Consider the following 11,790-nt stretch of genomic DNA (forward strand, 5'->3'; position numbering starts at 1 on the left):
AGAAAGAATTTACCCGATGCTCCCCAGCATGTCGTATGAGGCGACTTACGGATTCTGTTTCTCCTTTTACCCTTGTTAAGCGTTTCTTGTATAGAATATAGTCAATGTTTGTAAAGATTTTAGTCAAGCAGTATGTAAGAAATGTTAAGTCCTTTGTACTGGAAAAATGCATTCTTCCAGTAAGGTCATATGTTGTACTACGTTTAATTGTAATTCTTGTGTATGCGTTTCCGCTGAGTGTTGTTCACTAATTAGGGTTTATAACTTTTGTAATTTATATTGTGACACGTAAATAAAGCCGTGTGTGACAGGTAGCCGCGTCAGTGTCCGCCTGGGGGTGACCACTGTGAAGACTGTTGACCGCCGCACTGTGTGTGTGTGTGTGTGTGTGTGTGTGTGTGTGTGTGTGTGTGTGAGTGTGTGTGTGTGTGTGTGTGTGAGTCACTGTTCTGTGCTGACAATGTGGGGGACTAATGAGCAGCATTAGCGGCATGTTAAAGCAGGCTCTGTGTGTGTGTGTGTGTGACCGTTCTGTTACCTAAACTTTTTAACTTCCCTGGAACATTTGATTGTCACTGCACCATTAAATACAGTTCAATCACTGATCTGCGGGGACTTTAATGTTGATCTCCTGTCCAATCAATCTAGTGCAGATCAACTTGTAGTACTCATGAAGAATCACCAACTTCACCAGTACCGTAAAGTACCTTGTAAGCACCCACCCCCCCTGTGCCCCAATTCCGACCCAAAGTAGGGGGTGGGCGCTTACTAGGTACCCCTATGCACGAGCAGTTTTCAGTAAGAAATGTGATCTTTGATCACTTCGTAATCATATCTTCTTTCTTTTTTCATCTTTTTCAATTGTTTTTCTTGTTCGTATTGTCATTAGAAGAGCTTGGGGAGACAAATGTCGTCGCATCCTTTTCTTGTCTGCAGAGGTGCCGCTGTTGGCCGCACTGTGTCTCTGTTTCCCTTGAACAAGGGGTACGTCTTCTGGATATGGGCAGCAGTCTATTTTACTTGATCAAAGACTGTTTTCGGCAGAAAGAGAGAGAGAGAGAGGAGGGGGAGTATTGTGTGTGTGTGTGTGTGTGTGTGTGTGTGTGAGTGTGTGTGTTTCCATTGGCGTTATTATCCAAATAGTCAAGAGCTGACAGCTTAAATGCAACGGTGTACGATTTGATCCGCGGCATCTTGTAATCATTGACTTGCAGGCGTTTAGATCCCAGGCGTGCAGACACACGTGATAGGGTTTGCAACAAAAAAACCCGCGGGTTAGGGGGAGTCCCATATCCCATATTGGTTGGGACGAGAAAGAATTTACCCGATGCTACCCAGCATGTCGTAAGAGGCGACTAACGGTTCTGTTTCTCCTTTTACCCTTGTTAAGTGTTTCTTGTATAGAATATAGTCAATGTTTGTTAAGATTTTAGTCAAGTAGTATGTAAGAAATGATAAGTCCTTTGTACTGGAAACTTGCATTCTCCCAGTAAGGTCATATATATTGTACTACGTTGCAAGCCCCTGGAGCAATTTTTTGATTAGTGCTTTTGTGAACAAGAAACAATTAACAAGTGGCTCTATCCCATCTCTCCCCTTTCCCCTATCCCATCTTCTTCTTCTTCTTCCATTTAACGCCCAGGGTCAACATTCTGACTATTAGTGGCGCATTGAGACTTAATGCCGAATGAGATGGAATTTTTTTAACTTTATTCCAAGTCCCACGGGTATTTGATGGACATTTTTATCTATGCCTATACAATTTTGCCAGGAAAGACCCTTTTGTCAATCGTGGGATCTTTAACGTGCACACCCCATTGTAGTGTACACGAAGGGACCTCGGTTTTTCGTCTCATCCGAAATACTAGCACTTGAACCCACCACCTAGGTTAGGAAAGGGGGGAGAAAATTGCGGCCTGACCCAGGCCTGAACACGCAACCTCTCGCTTCCGAGCGCAAGTGCGTTACCACTCGGCCACCCAGTCCCATCTCCCCCCTTTCCCCGTCGCGATATAACCTTGAATGGTTGAAAACGACGTTAAACACCAAATAAAGAAAGAAAGAAAGTTTGCAAGAAAGGGAAATCATTCACAAAACTAGCAGATCAAGTGCGGAATTTTATTTCCCCTGATTTCAATGGTGTAAAGTGGGGGGTGGGCGCTTACAAGGTACTATACCCTATGCACGGTTTTGGACTAAAAGTGGGGGGTGGGCGCTTACTCGATACTGGGCGCTTACAAGGTACTTTACGGTATGTGCAATGTCCAACCATAGTCCAACACACCAGCAAGGTGGACTACTTGATCATATATGCAAATGTTCACAGTGATGATGTGCTGATAGATGTCACTGCTGTACACAACAGTGACCACTGCCGAACTTGATCACAGCAGCAATTCCATTTGACTTATTCACATAGAAAGTGTAACTGTGCTTATCATTTCCAACACTGAGAGATCTATTTAAGTTGATCAAACTTTGTTTATAGATCCCGTCGCGATATAACCTTGAATGGTTGAAAACGACGTTAAACACTGCCAAATAAAGAAAGAAAGTTTATAGATCTCCTACTACATGTAAAATGACTTGTCCCTTTTCAGTACTTTCTTTGTTGTTGTTAAGCCGGGCATGCCGTTGTAAGCTGAACTCTCAAATAGAAAGTTGATAGTTTGGCAACATGATTATTCCTAAAACCTTCATGTAGAGTTAATACTTTAGCCACATGATAGGTTTTGTTTTATGATAGGTTTTGTTCTTCCCCCCGCGGGTTAGGGGGAAGAATTTACCCGATGCTACCCAGCATGTCGTAAGAGGCGACTAACGGATTCTGTTTCTCCTTTTACCCTTGTTAAGTGTTTCTTGTATAGAATATAGTCAACTTATGTTTTGTAAAGATTTTAGTCAAGCAGTATGTAACTTGTAAGAAATGTAAAGTCCTTTACACTGGAAACTTGCATTCTCCCAGTAAGGCAATATATTGTACTACGTTGCAAGCCCCTGGAGCAATTTTTTGATTAGTGCTTTTGTGAACAAGAAACAATTAACAAGTGGCTCTATCCCATCTCCCCCCTTTCCCCTATCCCATCTCCCCCCTTTCCCCGTCGCGATATAACCTTGAATGGTTGAAAACGACATTAAACACCAAATAAAGAAAGAAAGAAAGAAAGCCTGTCCTTGATTGAGCACAAAGTCGAATTGGCGAAGCTTCGCAAAGTTTTTGTACAGTCGAGACCGGATGTAAGAAAGTCGTCGGGACCCACTTTTTGTCTTTCATACATCCGGTCTTTACTAAATCCGGTTAACCGGATGTATGAAAATATTGTGGATTGACTTTCATACATCCGGCCACGCGTCTGTTACTTGATAAAAGTAGGGTTTTTTTCATATCATTTTTGCATTTATTTGTTTTTTTATGTTTAAATGTTTTGATACATATCCTTGTTAGAAGAAAAGGTTTGTGAATAACAAGTGGAAAAGTGCATGTACTTACATACACTGACACAGTCAGGACAACCGATACTGAGAAAGAGCAACTGTTTGTGTAAGGAACTGTTCTGCTTTACATAAGGCCGTGCACTCAGTCTCCGCCCCCCCCCCCCCCCCCCGTCCCTCTGTGTGTGTGTGTGCGCGTACGTGCGTGCGCTCGCGCGCACGTGTGTGTGTGTGTGTGTGTGTGTGTGTGGCTCAACTGTATTGTGTGTGTTCCCTCCACAACCCTTTTGCGCTTTTGACAATGTTTTTGGGCGTGGAAGCTTTGTAATGACCGTTGGCGTAGCAAATAACATTTTCTGAGTTCTCTCTCTCCCTCTCTCTCTCTCTCTCTCTCTCTCTCTCTCTCTCTCTCTCTCTCTCTCTCTCTCTCTCTTCAAAACGCACACATTTATAACACACACACACACACACGCGCGCGCACTGAATACAAACAAGTCGCGTAAGGCGAAATTACTACATTTAGTCAAGCTGTGGAACTCACAGAATGAAACTGAACGTAGTCCGCCGCTAGTGCTAATGGCCCTGTCACACGACCGTTTTAACGCCTGCGTATGCCGACGTATGGGACATTTGAATAAGTATTTGAATAAGTACGCTGGCGTACGTCGAATACGTTATGGCTACGTTTTGTATACGTTAAGAGGACGCTGAAGCACGCTGGCATACGTCGTAGTACGCTGAGCACGCAGCAAAGTATGCACAAAACTTTGCTGCGTGCTCAGCGTACTACGACGTATGCCAGCGTGCTTCAGCGTCCTCTTAACGTATACAAAACGTACCCATAACGTATTCGACGTACGCCAGCGTACTTATTGAAATACTTATTCAAATGTCCCATACGTCGGCATACGCAGGCGTTAAAACGGTCGTGTGACAGGGCCATAAAGGCAGTGAAAATGACGAGCCTGTTTGGTGCGGTAGCGATTGCGCTGTGCTTCATTGCACGCTTTATATTTACTGTACCTCTCTTCGTTTTAACTTTCTGAGCGTGTTTTTAACCCAAACATATCATATCTATGTTTTTGGAATCAGGAACCGACAAGGAATAAGATGAAATAGTTTTTAAAACGATTTCGGAAATTTAATTTTGATCATAATTTTTATATTTTTAATTTTCAGAGCTTGTTTTTAATCCAAATATAACATATGTATATGTTTTTGGAATCAGAAAATGACGACAAATAAGATGAAATTGTTTTTGGATCGTTTAATAAAAAAATAATTTTAATTACAAGTTTCCGATTTTTAATGACCAAACTCACTCATTCGTTTTTAAGCCACCAAGCTGAAATGCAATACCAAACCCCGGGCTTCGTCGAAGATTGCTTTGCCAAAATTTCAATCAATTTGATTGAAAAATGAGGGTGTGACAGTGCCGCCTCAACTTTTACAAAAAGCCGGATATGACGTCATCAAAGGTATTTATCGAAAAAATGAAAAAAACGTCCGGGGATATCATACCCAGGAACTCTCATGTCAAATTTCATAAAGATCGGCCCAGTAGTTTAGTCTGAATCGCTCTACACACACACACACAGACAGACACACACACTCACACACACACACACACACACACACACACACACACACACACACACACACACACACATACACCACGACCCTCGTCTCGATTCCCCCCTCTATGTTAAAAGTCGCGTAAGGCGAAAATACAACATTTAGTCAAGTAGCTGTCGAACTCACAGAATGAAACTGAACGCAATGCAACGCAGCAAGACCGTATACTCGTAGCATCGTCAGTCCACCGCGCACGGCAAAGGCAGTGAAATTGACAAGAAGAGCGGGGTAGTACTTGCGCTGAGAAGGATAGCAGGCTTTTCTTTACCTCTCTTCGTTTTAACTTTCTGAGCGTGTTTTTAATCCAAACATATCATATCTATATGTTTTTGGAATCAGGAACCGACAACGAATAAGATGAAGGTGTTTTTAAATTAATTTGGACAATTTAATTTTGATAATAATTTTTATATTTTTAATTTTCAGAGCTTGTTTTTAATCAAAATATAACATATTTATATATTTTTGGAATCAGAAAAGGATAAAGAATAAGATGTACGTAAATTTGGATCGTTTTATAAAAATTTTTTTTTTTACAATTTTCAGATTTTTAATGACCAAACTCACTCATTAGTTTTTAAGCCACCAAGCTGAAATGCAATACCAAACCCCGGCCTTCGTCGAAGATTACTTGACCAAAATTTCAACCAATTTGGTTGAAAAATGAGAGCGTGACAGTGCCGCCTCAACTTTCACGAAAAGCCGGATATGACGTCATCAAAGACATTTATCAAAAAAATGAAAAAAACGTATGGGGATTTCATACCCAGGAACTCTCATGTCAAATTTCATAAAGATCGGTCCAGTAGTTTAGTCTGACTCGCTCTACACACACACACACACACACACACAGACAGACACACACACACACACACACACACACATACACCACGACACTCGTCTCGATTCCCCCCTCTACGTTAAAATATTTAGTCAACACTTGACTAAATATAAAAAGTGAGTTAAACTTAAAACCAGTTTAATGGATTAAAACAACAACAACAACAACAACAAAAACCTGAGTCACACCCACGACCAATGCCTCTGGTTCTAATTGTACCAAAAAATGCCTTCCATTATTATGGCTCTTCAGTCCAGTCCAGCAGCGCTTTGTCCACAGACGGCAGCTGAGACCTCCGTGTCCGCTTGCTCGTCGTCACAGTATCGCCGCTTCTTGCCTGACGGCAAGATATTTGTTCTTGTCTTTCATTATGTTCGACAGCGTTGGCAGGGGGACACCTAAATCAATGGCCATCTGTGTTCGGGATTTGTGTGGACTGTCCTCTACTGCCTTTATGATTTTAAGGCGCCCAGACAATGTCAACACTCTACGTTTGCCTGTAGCTTTCGCTTTGCGGTCCGCCATTTTGCAAATTCGAGTCGCTATGGAAGGGAAATTACTCTTACCACACTTTGGTGACTTGGGTCTACTTTCGTTTTTTTACAACCGGTCTTGCAACAACGCATTTGTGCTGCTCGGGACCAGAGATTTGATTTCATACAACCGGACTTTTATACATCCGATTTTCATACAACCGGAAAATTCTAAGTAATAACAAAGAGTAGCTTCTGCCGGGACCCTGCCTACCCCTTTCATACATCCAGACTTTCATACATCCGGTGTTTTATACATCCGGTCTATACTGTACCAAAAACCAGAAACTGCGACAGGGTACTTTGACCCCTACTTCGCTTCGCAAGTTTTGACATGCCAAGTTTCGCCTTAGCACGCAACAAACTTGCTTTTTTTTTGGTAGGAACACTGCTTTTCAATTCAACAAGGAAGACAAAATCAGACTCAATACTGTAGTGAAGAATGAATTTATCATCTTTGGTTGACCCAAAGTACAAAATCTAACCTCCTACCTGTATCATTTCATACTGATTCTTACAGTTTAAATTGATAGTTTGGCCACATCACTAATTTTGTTCTCCTGTATATAAAAAAAAAACACTCGCGCTTGACCTGAGTACTCTTCAGACTGCCTCGCTCCCCCAGTGTGAAAGTTTTTGTCTTGTGCACGTTTAAGACCAAGTGATTGCTTTGTGTGAATTACAGGCATTCCCTTTGCTATATAAATACATTGCATGCGAGCCGAGGATGTGCGTGGTGACTGGCCTTTCTCTTTTATTTGATCACAGTGAAAATGCACACACACATTCACACACACACACACACTCTCTCTCCCTCACTCCCTTTCTCTCTCTCTCTCTCTCTCTCTCTCTCTCTCTCTCTCTCTCTCTCTTTCTTACACACACACACACACACACACACACACACACACACACACACACACACACACACACACACACAAACATGAACAGTAACACTAACACATGTGCACAGAATAAACACACACACACGGCGCGAGAGAAAAAGACTACAGGGAGGCATATTGTACTACGTTGCAAGCCCCTGGAGCAATTTTTTGATTAGTGCTTTTGTGAACAAGAAACAATTAACAAGTGGCTCTATACCATCTCCCCTCTTTCCCCTATCCGATCTCCCCCGTTTCCCCGTCGCGATATAACCTTGAATGGTTGAAAACGACGTTCAACACCAAAAAAGAAAGAAAGTACAGGGAGGCATGACGTCATGATGCATTAATTGACGTCAAAGACTTTCGACCGTGACGTAATCTTTTTATGACGCTATATTTCTCGTCACTGTGTGCATGTGACGCGTTCGGCTGTTCGATTAGCTCAATGGCTGGCTGTTGCTCCGATAATTCCTCCCACCGCCAAGTCGTTTTTGAGTCACTTGAGAAAAAGTGACTCTATGTAATCGGTCAGTGTTAGTCTGTCCGGCCGGCCGTCCGGCCGGCCGTCCGTAGACACCACCTTAACGTTGGACTTTTCTCGGAAACTATCAAAGCGATCGGGCTCATATTTTGTTTAGTCGTGACCTCCAATGACCTCTACACTTTAACGATGGTTTCGTTGACCTTTGACCTTTTTCAAGGTCACAGGTCAGCGTCAAAGGAAAAATTAGACATTTTATATCTTTGACAAAGTTCATCGGATGTGATTGAAACTTTGTAGGATTATTCTTTACATCAAAGTATTTACATCTGTAGCCTTTTACGAACGTTATCAGAAAAACAAGGGAGATAACTAGCCTTTTCTGTTCGGCAACACACAACTTAACGTTGGGCTTTTCTCGGAAACTATAAAAGTGACCGGGCTCAAATTTTATGTGCACGTGACTCATTGTGTTGTGAATAGCAATTTCTTCCTGTCCATCTGATGCCTCATATAATATTCAGAACTGCGAAAGTGACTCGATCGAGCGTTTGCTCTTCTTGTTGTGGTTTATTTCGCATTTAGGTCCCAGGTAACATTATGAAGTTTTAATACGATCAATCGGACCTATTATCAAGTTAGTGTATCAACTTTTGAACGAACTGCGCCCAGTAGTTTCCCAGCAATAAGCTGTTAAGTCGAGACAGACACACACACACACACACACACACACACAGACACACACAGACAATTAAAGTCTGCTGAGCCCTAGTACTAGCGTACTCGGGGATAAAATAACTTTATACTTTATCATTTCTGATCTTGTGAATGTTTCCAAACTCCTTTATCATGTTGTATAGGCGAAATGATGTTAACTGATTCTTACACTTAGAGTTGATAGTTTGACCACATAATTGTTTTTGTTCTCCTGTATATAAAATGACTTTATGTGTTGTAAGCTGAAGTATTCAGTTTGGCCAAACATAATTTTGTAAGCTGAAATATTACAGTTACATTCATAGTTTGGCCACATGATAGTATTCATTCTGCTGTATATAATTATAAAATTATTTGTGCTTCATAATTCCCTTCTTTAAGATTGTTTGCATGGTGTTATATCAGTTTGGCCAGGCGTAATGATGTAAACTGAAGTCTTACAATTCAACTTGATCAAAAACAACAAGAAAGATGGAATATTGCAACGTTTGTTATTGACAAAACAATAACTTACATTCACAAATGTTCAACCCAACGGTCTTTAAAGTGTACAGCAGACCATGAGTAACAACAACTTAGCTTGATCATATGTTTCAGCCACTTGTTGTCAATTATTCATTCGCTGGGGGCATTCCCAACTAGAGCAAATCATTCAATCAAGCTATGTAACTCATAGTTTGTCTGTGCACTTCAAAAACCGTAAGGTCAACAATATGTCAATGTAACATATTCTTTTGTTAATAACAAACGTTCTAATAACCTACCTTTCTTGTCTTTTTATTCTGAATTTTCAAACATTGGCAATCTCATTGCTTTCAACAATAATTTCGACAACAACTTTTAAAAACAATGCAAATCAAGATAGTGTTGGCTGTAAATATTGAGATCAAAGTGATCATGGAGACCCCCCGCGGGCTAGGGGGAGTCCCATATTGGTTGGTACGAGAAAGAATTTACCCGATGCTCCCCAGCATGGCGTAAGAGGCGACTAACGGATTCTGTTTCTCCTTTTACCCTTGTTAGGTGTTTCTTGTATAGAATATAGTCAATTTTTGTAAAGATTTTAGTCAAGCAGTATGTAAGAAATGGTTAGTCCTTTGTACTGGAAACTTGCATTCTCCCAGTAAGGTAATATATTGTACTACGTTGCAAGCCCCTGGAGCAAATTTTTGATTAGTGCTTTTGTGAACAAGAAACAATTGACAAGTGGCTCTATCCCATCTTCCCTCTTTCCCCATCGCGATATAACCCTTCGTGGTTGAAAACGACGTTAAACACCAAATAAAGAAAGAAAGTGATCATGGAGTGTTATTTTTATTCTGCTGTGCAAATAGAAAATATATGAAGTTAAATGCAAAATGATTCCTTTTTGTAAACTTGTTCTTACAAATGTTATAAGGCAAATTAGTATTAGTATCAGTATCACTACTTTGAAAAAGTATTGGAAGGTTCATACAAGCGATCTTTTGCTAACTATAAATGTTTGATTTGCATCACTGATTTCCTTGTGTTAGTGTTCCTGTTGCATGAGTCTGCACACACACACATATGCATACACAAAAGAAAATAAAACAGAACTTTATTTTTATTTATTTTATTTTTCCCTCTCTCTCTCTCTCTCTCTCTCTCTCTCTCTCTCTCTCTCTTAAACTCTCTCTTTCAAACTCTCTCATTACGAGTATGGTTTCAAACAGTTGTGCGTGACTTAAGGTCGCGCTTTAGAATTCCGTCCAACTAGGACACGCGTCAACTGTTTGATCAGACCAAGAAATGGTATCCATGTCCCACCCCCGAGCCACCACAACCACAAGGCGGCTATCTTGACCCGTTATGGTCAATGCTTGTTACATTTTGATTGTGCTTGTCCATGCTTCAGTTTGAAAGAGAACTTTGCCAGACATAGGAGAGAGTAGACATGTTTTATTTTGTTAGTGGACCCCACATAACAACACAAGATGAAGTAAACAACAAACTGCATGTCGGTCAATATGTGGCCACCCAGTCCGGTATAGGCAAAGTGGATGTGGGAAGGTAGAGAAAGGAATAAAGATCGCCATGCCAGTGGCTGCTGATGTCGTGTAGTATTTTTGGATTGGATGGAGAGAAAGACTTGTCTGTCATTGTGTTTGTTTGTGTGTCCACGGTGATAGTCACATGAACAGGTCACCAAAGTATCTAATGACGTTATTTTTTCAACCTGCTACATGTCTCTGCACTAGGGCGGGGATATAGCTCAGTCGGTAGCGCGCTGGATTTGTATCCAGTTGGCCGCTGTCAGCGTGAGTTCGTCCCCATGTTCGGCGAGAGATTTATTTCTCAGAGTTAACTTTGTGTGCAGACTCTCCGCATCGGTGTCCGAACACCCCCGTGTGTACACGCAAACACAAGACCAAGTGCGCACGAAAAAGATCCTGTAATCCATGTCAGAGTTCGGTGGGTTATAGAAACACGAAAATACCCAGCATGCTTTCCCCGAAAGCGGCGTATGGCTGCCTAAATGGCGGGGTAAAAACGGTCATACACGTAAAATTCCACTCGTGCAAAAAAACACGTAGTGTACGTGGGAGTTTCAGCCCACGAACGCAGAAGAAAAAGAATGTCTCTGCATTCACAGAGCTGCCAACTGCTACGCCAAGCTAAAGATTGCTATGCTGAAACAAATAATCACAAACATGGAACAGTTCCCTCTTTTTTGTCAGTCCTGGTACTCATTTTTGCTTTCCACTGACACAGTGTAGTGGTCACAAAATCAGTCATTTAACATCGTCTGCACTGAAAAGTGTCACTGCAGATGCTCTCTAATGGGCATTTTATGTTCCGGCATAATTCTCATGAGACTTTATTAAAAATGTCTGATCTTGTGCAAGAGGTCATAAATGCGGATGTGGGAATACATTTGTTAAAACACTATTTGCTACTCAGAAAATTTAAAAAAAATCCTATATTGCTCCTCTTGAGGTTTCATAAGAGTTGGCGGCAGGTCTGTGTACATGAGTCTCTCTCTCTCTCTCTCTCTCTCTCTCTCTCTCTCTCTCTCTCTCTCTCTCTCTCTCTCTCTCTCTCTCTCTCTTAAACTCTCTCTTTCAAACTCTCTCATTACGAGTATGGTTTCAAACATACTCTTTATGCGAGACTTGGCTCTCAGCAATAAACAAAGCAGAAATAACGGGAGCGTTGTTTCTGGACTTTAAGAAAGCCTTTGACCTAGTAGATCACTCGCTTCTACTGAAGAAATTAAAGTGCTATTTAAAAGACGACTCCGCC

Source organism: Littorina saxatilis, linkage group LG15 (assembly GCF_037325665.1).
Source record: "Littorina saxatilis isolate snail1 linkage group LG15, US_GU_Lsax_2.0, whole genome shotgun sequence".
Taxonomy (NCBI): Eukaryota; Metazoa; Mollusca; class Gastropoda; order Littorinimorpha; family Littorinidae; genus Littorina; species Littorina saxatilis.